Genomic DNA, 11142 nt, shown 5'->3' with positions numbered 1-11142 from the left:
GCCCTTCGGCGTAACCGCGCGAGTTATTACGAGACGCCTTTATAACAATGCTCGTGTAGGTGGAGCCAGTTGTAATTCGATATGGAGGGCAGCCTCTTCGCAAGTAAGTAATCAGCCCACAAGAAAAAAGCGAAAAGAAAAGATGTTGCAATGAGGAAGGAAGGAATAGCACTATAAGACCCACTGGGGAGAAGATACGCACTGTAGACGCATCAATACTTTGTTTCTCATGAGAAGTCGAGAAATATTTCAAAGGAAACTTCATTATGACCCGGATCAATCAGCAAAAAAAATCAGTTCAGCTGGCGGCTCCTCAAACACTGTGTGATGGAGTCCAATAAATGCTAAGTGATGTATATCATCAGGGAGTAATGTATTCCACTGCAATGGTAACTTTACGGACACTGGTTAACTAAACGGACACATATCTATAGTATATATTTTCTAACCTATTCGTAAGCACATGACATGTTGGGGAATACCGGCAAGCAGTAGACATACATGTGCATGAGCGCTGGTGCCTCCATCTACTGACGCTGTCGCCAGTCAGATCCCGCGGAAACAAAGTTGAAATGACCATGTTGTACCTATCTAAGGATGTAAATGACTGAAGCAACGCAGAAACGTTCCCTACAGGTCGTGGTCCATCAAACCGTCGCAAGATAGCGCTACCAGCGCAGCTACCACTGGGAACGTTTGCGGTATTCTTTTTGTTGTAGTTACTTTTACTGACAGGCTAGAAATGGTCATTAACAACTGCAATAGTGAATAGATAAAAAATGCTGCTGCTCAGCAAAGCTGGTTATCAACTGTTAAGTAGCATGGAATATGTGCTGCTCTTATGCAAAAAAAAAAGAAGTGAACAGGACTGGCTGGCACAGAACCAAAGTGATAACCTCACTTGTATATATATGGTACCGGCCTTGCACACGTTTCTGCTGTTATATCGTGCACCGCCTGAAGCAATATGTTCGAAGTTTCTTTGCTGGTCTTGCGTCAATGCGATTCTCAATACATATAAATAAACACCATTTTATCGCATCGTCATGAGGCATAAAATAATATACGAATTACTTTTCTTGGGGTGATCATGCAGCATCCCGGAAAAGCCCACCTGGAAGAACCCTAGGAAAGCTACCATTCCCAGCAGTGCAAAGGTAAAGTGTCCCGGCTTCCAGTGGTACAGCAATATGTCATAAGTACCGTATTTTCGCGATTCTAACCACCCCCCGATTCTAAGCACTCTATTATCGCGAGAAAATTCGGAAAAACGTTTTCATGCGAATCTAAGCACCCCCCTATTTGTTAGGAAGAGTGCGTAGCCAAGGCCGCCAAGCGCGCTTGCTCACTCTGTCATCGAGCCGGAGTCGTCTGAGTCCCGAGGTGGCACGGCAGCCGCGGCTCGAGTACGCCGTACAGCCGGACTGTACGGATGTACGGCGAAAGCTACATTTTTCGATTCTAAGCACCCCACCTCACTTTGGGCATCGCGATTGTGAAAAAAAAAGGGGTGCTTAGAATCGAGTAAATACGGGTAAATTGCGAGAACTCGAGAAAGTAAAGCGATGAGAGGTAAGTTGAGTCGATGGCACTATCCGGTTTGCTACGCTACTCTAGGAAAGGGAGATGAGCAAAAAAAGATAAATGAGGAAAAGCACACCGCCATTAGGGAAAGCATAGCACACTCGCGAAATAAGAAAAGGCGCTGCCAAGATGTTTCAGATGTTCGAACCATGGCGACTGTCCGAAGTTCGCGATCCGTCATCTTTGTGACAATCGGTGAGACCAGTATTGTGATCCTGATACTACCTTCTCGGGTTTCCAGAAACTACGGGTGCTTGTGAGTCATTCCTTTACTAGAAGGTTGCCGGTATATAACTCAGTGTATTGTAATTTTGTTCGAGTCACCAATAGTTCTAAAAGAACAAACAAAAGTAGCTATATAAGAGCTGTTTAGTATATTTAACGACACTACTAATAGAGAATGTCGCATTCAGGTCATTCTTCGTATTGCAAAGCTTTAGCCTGTTCGTAAGCATATTACAGTTTACGAACAGGCTACAGGCTGCTGAAAAGGAAAAAAAAAACGAAATTCTCCACACGCAAATGACTGTTGCTGCCAACACTTACGCACCAGTATACGGGGTGTCCCAGCTAACTTTAAAAAATAAGCGAATACGATGCAGCTGGACAGAACCAAGGTAATGTTGTTTGCCGTCGCTTATAGATGCTCACTTTCTTCATTCTGCCTAATTAGATAATTAGTCTTAATCAATTAAATCAACTTCTCGAATATTATGCTTAGATGAAAAGTGTCAACGAGCGAATTGTAGAGCAACATGAACTCCCGATACAGGTTTCTGTTGTTCAATACGGGCTACATAAAAGTGCTTTTTCCTACCGTGAATGAAGCCCGCGAATACACGCAAAGTGCCACGAGCGACCCGTCGCGCGGCAATTTTCCGTGCATTCCCGGGCTTCTTCCACGCTCGGAAAAATACTTTTATTTAGCACATATTGAGCCACAGCAAGCTGTATCGGGAGTTTTTCGTGTAGCCGTGCAATTTTCTCACTGACGCTTTTAATCTAATTGTAATATTTGAGAAGTTCGTTAACTTATTAATACTAATTATCTAATTAAGTGGAAGGAAAAAATAGAACATCTTCAAGTGACGGCAAACAACACTGCCTTGATTCTGTCCAGATACGTGGCATTCACATATATTTAACCTCTGGCTAAAGTTAGCTAGGACACCCTGTATACTGGTGCGTAGGTGCTGGCAGCAACAATCATTTACGTGTGGAAGATTTTGTTTTCTTCCCTTTTCTGCAAGAACAATGAAACAATACAAGAAAGCTTATACGGCGCCGTGGATAAAAAAAAATAAGAACCGCTGCAAGATGGCGATATACCAGCGTTACTGGTAAAGCGCCATCTTGGACTGTCATGTTGAACCATGGTTGAAAATAAATGGGCGGCTGAAGTGCACATCGAAATCCACGGGGAAATGCATCCCACGTATGGGGAAAGGCGTCTCGCTTTGAGAAGTGTGAGGTGGTGGTGTTGTGAGTTGGCAAGAGGCCGTGAAGAACTGCATGACAATGGGCATTCGGGGAGGCCGCATGCTTCGCTGACTGACGACATTTAAGTGCTGCGATGGGACAAATGTCTGAACCAGTGGGGGACTATGCGGGAAAAATAGTGTAAGGTACGCAGAACAGCACGCATGTGTGTAACTACCTGTATGTACCTTATGTTGGCTAATAAAGATATATGGGCAAAGACGTTATGATTGGCCCTCGTACATACTGGAGACCCACTGAGTCGTTCAGGGGATACTCTAGTAGCGCGTCGCAAAGTACATAGGTTCCCACGACATTTGAATATTTTTCTGAAAAGTATTCTGGCTTAAGAATATTGAGACCAACACATTTAGAACTGGTGTCAGCATTACGTTAGAACCCTTAGAACACATGATATACTAGTAGAAGTGGTTGCGCTGCTAGTACTTGCTTCCCTCTCCTTTTATTTCATCCCTGAAAACGTTTCCACTTGCCTAGGGTGGCGAACCGGACTCGCGCCTGGTTGACCTCCCTATACCTTTCCTCCTCCTCCTCCTCCTTCTCAACAGGCCAGGAACGTCATTAGGACTCGTGAACCGTCCTGCAGCTTTTCAGCCAATATTCCGGGCATCCCGCCGTACGAACCGAAAGCCTCCGTGCCGGTGTACATGACTACGGAGCCCATCGCAGGGGTCGGCGGCCGCCCCTCGTACATCATTTTCGACTTCTCTCGGGTCAGCTTCGTGGACGGAACCAGCATAAACACCATGATGGAGGTGAGCCCACGTGATCTGGTAGCCCTCGGCATTGCAGTTCGGATGCGAAATTCAAAGCGAAAAACTTATAGCCCTTCGTTTTCTCCACTAATAGCCAAGCTTTGAGTTGTCTTTCGTCAAATCGGTTCATACGATGTACGGAAAACCAATTTGCCAGACTTCACAAAGACCATTGCTTTCTGTGGTCGGAGACAACCAAAAAAATGCAATGGCAAATACACCGCTGTCCAATTCCGACAATATGTATGTATGCGCCAGAGGAAATCAGCGTTCGCTAATTTCGGTGACGTCATGGAGGATGCCAACTTTCAATATCGGTGGCCATCGGAAACAATTTTTTTTTTTTTACATGGAAGCACAGGGGGAGATGCAGTGGTATGGCGAAGATAAGATTTCTTTCCCCTTTTTCCAAACATGCCTGAGTGGCGTCGCCTGGTGGGAGAATCTTATCTACACGCAGGATGGCAGCCGCGATACCATCACCTTAAGGCGAACAGTTTGGCGTTTTGTATATGCTTGAACGAGAAAGACGGTATCGAATGCTTCTCTTTAACATTATGGCTTATGACTGTGTTTGAATTCCCCTGTGAAAATGATTATTACCTTTATGTTTCGTGTATGTTTCCGTCTTGTGCCTTGTGTGACCTTTGTTTCCTTTTTCTTTATGTGAACTTCAGGAAACATAATTTACTCATCCTTTCGTACGACTTGAGGAAACAACCTTAATCTTTCGTGTGGGATGTGTCCTTTCTGTTAAGTGCAAGACGTTACTTGGAGGTGCAATACCCCGAGTGCACATCCAGGTAACTTAGAGTGCGCGCAGTGATTATCTGTTAACACACTGAGCACGTGCTGGTGGGCACCTTATTTGGCGCCTTCGTTGTAATCATGGTAACACTTGCTATAGCTAGACAATCTACCTGTAAGATGCATTCATCAACCCGTGCCGTTCGTTTCTATCTCATACGAAGGTCTTCAAGGAATACAGGACCATGGGCATTTCCATCTACATGGCAGCATGTTCAGGTAAGCATATGACAGGCATATATAAATTTTAGTTATTCACAAACTCACTTAACTACAGTCCCATTTCTGAACCGTTCACAGAAAAGGTGAAGTAAATATGTCGCACGGCTACGGCTGGTTACATTCGACAACGACACAAGCTCCACTTTTCGACAGCTCAGTACTTAACTTTTTTTTTCTTAATTAAATAGCGCTTCTGAGCTTGGGGTTGTGGGTTCGGACCTGGCTATGGCGGCAACATCTCGATGGGGGTGGAATGCAAAAGCGCTTGCGTACCGTGCATGGGGTGGGCGTTTAAGACCCCCAGGTGGTCAAAATTACTCCAGAGCCACTGCGGCGTACCTTATAATCAGATCGTAGGATTTGGCACATAAAACACTGGAATTTAAGTTTGAGAGTTTTAAAGAAAAAGCAACCAGAATTTACTCGTCAGAGCGAACGAGGTCTAATCTAATAGCTTAACGGCCACCCACATTTCATCTACAGCAAATGTGTTTACACAGGCACTTCCCAACGCGTCCACGTCGGAATGTGTAGGCACATACATTGCGTAGATACTTAACCGCCATTTACTGGCATTTCCTCTGACATGTGATTCGTGTTCATTATTATTCGTCACACTAAGAATCTGACTGCACATAGAGAAATCTGCGCTTTCAATGTCGCACATAGCGTCCCAGTGCTTGCAAAATCGGACTTTAGTTTCCGGTGAACCATGCGCAACGGTAAATGTCTCACTTCCTTGCCGCATGTGTAAGTTGACATGCATAACGTTCTACTGTAGAGTCACAGCCTGATATAACGAACAGCATTAGGCACTAAAAATATTTGGATATATCCAATGAATCGCTGTACCCAAATTTGCCTAGCGGACTTCAACAAACTTTTGTGAAGCGTTCGTTATATATGGTTTGGTTATCTCCCTCGGAGAAAAAAATATCGGGTAGGCTACATCGAGGACACAGCCGCAGTGGTGTATACGTGAAACGTTTTGTGCGCGCTACTGAGGGTGTATGGCAAGCAGGGTACAGAAATAACGTACTCAAAAACACAAGTGACATTTACTTACGCATGATTAGATACTTACAACTAGTGGAAGTCTATGCCGTCTAATCTTGCAATTGTGCTCGCTACCTAATCGTATAGTGTGCCTGCCGCGGCCAACAATGGTGAGCGCGAATTGGCATCCCTCTGTCTTGCTGCCTTAGTCTCCACGCCATTTCTGAAACTTGCGTACTCGAATGGCGTACTCAGAGCGCTACATTGTTTAGACTTGTTGGAGCACACCACCTTCGATGTCAGCACAGTATACCGGCGCCCCGCATCATTATATACAGTTTTTCTGGACATGGTGCTGGTGTCACCACGTGGCACACGGACCCTAAGCTTTTCAATTTTCCCGCGGTGACGTAGCGATCACGTCAACGAAACAAAAATAAAAGAATATTAAAGCTACCCCTGCGCATTGAACTTGATCACAACGCTTTTTGAGAGTCCATTATGCAAAAAAAAAAAGTGAGGCGTGCAGACAGAACACAAGAGAAGTGGGCAAAACGGCGTTCGTGTTGTCCACTTCTCTTCTCTTGTGTCGTGTCTGAAGCGTCGGGCAACGTCGCGGTGCCCTGACCAGACGCCCAACTTCGGTAATCCGGTAATCGTCGTGGGGAGGTATCAATAAGGTTCGGGTGTTCGATATAGCAGATAATTCACTTTATCCGGGTTCGTCATGTCCGAACTCTACTTCATTATGTGATTTCAATCACAGCACCAAAATGAGATCCACATAATGTAACAGCATAATGGAACTGTTTCACCAACTCGCCCACCTTTCCATCTAAAGGAGACCTGTCAGGTCTAACCTGGGTCGGAAACAGGCTATGCGAAGCGTTTCCTGCCAGCACGCGCATTTCCACTCACATCTCTACTTCTCTGCTTACATACTCCTCACCTGCGTAGAGCACCGCTTCGTGCGCACCTCAATTGCTCCTGGCGACATTAGAGTTTTAGATTAGGGGACGCAAGTGGCTTGCGTACGCAAGAGCTAGGGTCCAGTGTATTGCGCGTGCGCAGACCTCTACGTCTGGGTCCTCGCATTCGCAGTACTTCGGCCCTACTTGTTGCGTATGAAAGCCGCTTGCGTCCCCTAACCTAAACCTCTCCATTACCTGAAGTCATGGGAGAAACTAGGAGTGCCTGCAACTGTTCTCGCTAGTGTAAGCAAACTTGTTGCTGTGCGACACGACGCACACCCGAATAGTATCAAAGCGCTAGCTGCCACGTGGGCAGGAGTCCGGTAAGGTTGACAAATCGTTCAGTCGTTCCGTGCCTGCATGTATGGCGATAACGTGCATAATGTGTCTCTGCTCCTCTCTCGCAGTGACTGTGTTCCGCATGCTCAAAAAGGGCGGCGTCCTCGACGTCCTGCCGTCGGCCAAGTTCTTCCCCAGCGTGCACGACGCCGTCCTGCACACGCGGAACGATAAAAAGGTTTCGAGCTTTACCTATGTCCCTCACAAGACAAACGGCAAGTGTGCGACCACCTGTCTGCGGCATTGTACGGGGCTGGCGTTGTGTGCAGGTGGCCTCTTTTCTGCCTCTGCGCTGCAGATGCCTCCGAGGTCACCTATTTTCCCATTGAAGCCTCGGTGCCATCTATCTATCTATCTATCTATCTATCTATCTATCTATCTATCTATCTATCTATCTATCTATCTATCTATCTATCTATCTATCTATCTATCTATCCATCTATCCATCTATCCATCTATCTATGGTGAGAAGAAAAAATGCCTGTGTAAAAAAGCAGCAAACAATATATTGTAGTAGTAATTGTGTTTTTCGATGGGCCAAGCGTATTTAGAAAAAGCACAACTTCGCGGTTATTTTTGGTTTATTTACCCAGCAGTGTCAGTCGGTGGACCGACCTTTTTCGAGAGATACAGTAAATTTTCGCAACAATCTCTTTATATATATATATATATATATATATATATATATATATATATATATATATATATATATATATATATATGTGTGTGTGTGTGTGTGTGTGTGTGTGTGTGTGTGTGTCTGTGTGTGTGTGTGTGTGTGTGTGTGTGTGTTCAGGCAGAGAAAGGAAAACGCTTTAAAAGAACGAAAAGACAGAATAAAAAAAAGAAGGACCCCGTTACCAACAAGTAAGCTCTTTAGCCCTCGGCTCTTCTTCATGTCTTTTACTTTCCGTTTTTTTTCCCTCTTTCATAACTTTCTTTTTCTGTCTTTTCGTTCGTATTGCCTGCTTTTCTTTCTCTGCCCAAGTATGTACATACGTATTCCTAATATTTTCCTAATGTTTTTTTTGGCTACCCTCCGAATTCATGCTAATTTTCTTAAAACTCCAATAACATTGAATTCATTCTCGCTCCTCCTCCCTCAATGCCTATAATTTGGTGTAATTTCCTTTGTTTCTTCAAGCATTTGCAAATCTTGTTCAAGAGACACCTCTCCCAGATTGTTTATATTGAAAGGAATGCAGGAAGAGCCGTTTTATCGCTACTATATTGTGATGCACGCTATATTACAGAACCTCCTTGTGCGTTCGGACCGTATCTTGCCTTTTGTCCATCTGCCCCTGTGAAACTTGTCACCACTCCTTGTATTTACATATAGAACGAGCCAAACCATGCGCAACCCCGCTGATGTCATTTAGGCGGTATTTGCATTTTGTACGACCGAAAATTTGCATTGGCGCGCTCGGGTCGCCACGCTACTTCGGCACGGCGGCACGAGTGTTTGCAAATGCATATTACGAGCACAATGGTGCAAAGATGATCCCTAGATAACAACCACTCTCGTATAGTAAAATTTGCCAACCTTGTCACAGTGCACAGAGACGGTAACTGGCGACTGCGCTAGTTCACCTTGATGACCGCGGCCACTCCTCACCAGCCATCGCAGCGCCACATTCGCTCACGAGAGGTCGCGCCCCAGCCGCTTTCCCAGACCATGCCACGTGAACTCATCCGAAGGGTTAGTTGCACGAATATTCTACAGTAGAATTTCGCTACATGGAACCTCACGGAACCGGAGAAATATGTTCCGGTTAGCAGGAGTTCCGTTTACTGAGAAAAGATGTGCTGAAGTGCAGCACTATATTTCATACGCCATCTTAACACGGTTAGATGCGTTAAGAACAAAAAAACGTATATAGCTGTTAGTTCTATCCAACGGTTTGGGCGCAGTCGACGGCTACATAATTGACTAGGCTTCGCTAGTTTAAGTTTTAAGGATGCACCAGTGACGTATATATATAAAAAAATATCTCAGTCGATGGACGAATAACACATGTCGTACAGGCAGAGTTCAAATTATCGAACGGCGTGCTGTAAGCTCGCAGTCCTAAATTTCGGTTGTCCTTATTTTGATCTATATTTTGGGTGGCGGTGCCACAAAGCGGTCCACGTCCACACCTGCTATGCAATAAACACCTATCGAATTTTGCCAGCTTGTATCTACCCCCACTCTTTAAAAAATGGCTTTCCGGGATAAAATACAGCTAGATGCCTCAAGAAACTATATTTCAGATCCAGTTTCTTTCTGGTAAATTCTTTAGTGCTTGCTAGCTTATGAGGTTCCGTTTACACAGAGCTGCAGTAAGGTGGTTGCGATAAAAAGTTTCTTTGTTGCGATATCAATTATATGGACACTACAAGCGCATTTCTGCGGTTTCTGTTGTCGTCGCCGTGATGTTCCGCACAAAGTTCAAACAGGATAGACTCAAGCAGGCAAAATTTCATGGATGTTTATTACATAGCAAGCATGGATATGAACAGCTTTGCGGCGCCGCCACCGAAATATAGACCAAAATAAGGATAACCGAAATTTAAGACGCCAAGCTGACAGCGCGCCGTTCGATAATTTGGACTCTGCCTTCACGACGCTTGCCTGCGAGGGTCAGCCGACGATTGCAGCTCAAACTGGCGTGCGCAGGAAGGCGGGGCGGAAGCGCGCCATCTTCTTTGGCGCGCGAGGCACGGGAGGGGGGGCTTCAACTCCGGCGGCTGCTGCTTATGCCGCGGCCGCCATATCTTGAAAGCGATCTGCCCTGTGGACGAAGTGCGCGCCCGCGCGGGCCTCATCTTCAAAGCGATATGCGACGTGGACAAAGTACATGCGCCGAGTGTCAGTAGCTTCGCATGCGCTACAATTTCGACGTTTAGTTCTCGTTGAAGCGAGAGGCAACGCGAACGTCAATTCGCTCGCTGCTGCTGCCGCGTTTCCTCACCCCAGCATTTTGACAGCGAGTTTCCGCGGTCATCTAGCGCGATGTCTTCATGTTTACCCGTGCGCGGGTGACACCGTGCTTGTTAATTTATTTAGTAAGCGAATGTTTACAACCTAATACGGCCGACGACACTACTATTCTTATCTTTAATTCATACAGCTGCCTACTAATTTACTATCGCAATCGATGCTTCGCCTTTCGGGATAAACTGAGTTTTTTTCGGGTTTTCTTGCCTTACCAAAATACGAATTTAAACCAACCAATCTAGAGGCAGTTGTTCCATTTAGGCGACAATTCCGTCAAGCAATTTACGTTTACTTAAAGATTCTGCTGTATACATATATTGCGCTCACGAAGCTCTGGTACATGCGGCGACTGTCTGGCAGGTTGGGGCCAACATTAAGCAAAGGCAGTAAAGACCGTAAATGGAAATGTCCTACAAATAGGGGCAGCACCGTGCCACGTCAGTATTCGGTCACGCGCGCTCGTCGTTTTCCGCCAATCCGAGCGCGGACGCCGCTTTTCATTCTGTTCGTTCTCCCGACGTCCACATGCGTGCGTCTCGTGCAATGGCGCTTCGCCCAACCATACTGCGCATAAACGAAAAAGAAAAAGGCTACACACACTTATTATACGAAGTGTACAGTGCTCTGCGATTGAAACACGACACTCGGAGCGCATGGCTGCCGACATCTTTCGAGTCACCAGGGGGCGCTGCGGGGACACCGAAATGACGCATTTCGATACCAAATAAAAGCGAGATCCCTTTTTGTGAAGCATTGCAACTACATTAGGGCCACTCGACGATCACTCAGCGCTCAGTGGCTGCTCGAAGAGAAACGGGCCGCCATTCTGTTTTTTTTTTTCCCTTCTTTATTGCCGACTTCGACGTTCAAAATCAAGGCTTACAAAGGGTAAACCGTGCCAGCCACACTTTGGCCGTCACAGTAGTACAATATTTTCAGTGACACCCATTCATCGAGTGCAGACATCCATCGTGGTGGAACAGGCAGT

This window comes from Dermacentor andersoni, chromosome 10 (assembly GCF_023375885.2).
Source record: "Dermacentor andersoni chromosome 10, qqDerAnde1_hic_scaffold, whole genome shotgun sequence".
NCBI classification, from domain to species: domain Eukaryota; kingdom Metazoa; phylum Arthropoda; class Arachnida; order Ixodida; family Ixodidae; genus Dermacentor; species Dermacentor andersoni.
The sequence above is the reverse complement of the archived record's forward strand: the minus strand, read 5'-3'. Positions refer to the sequence as shown.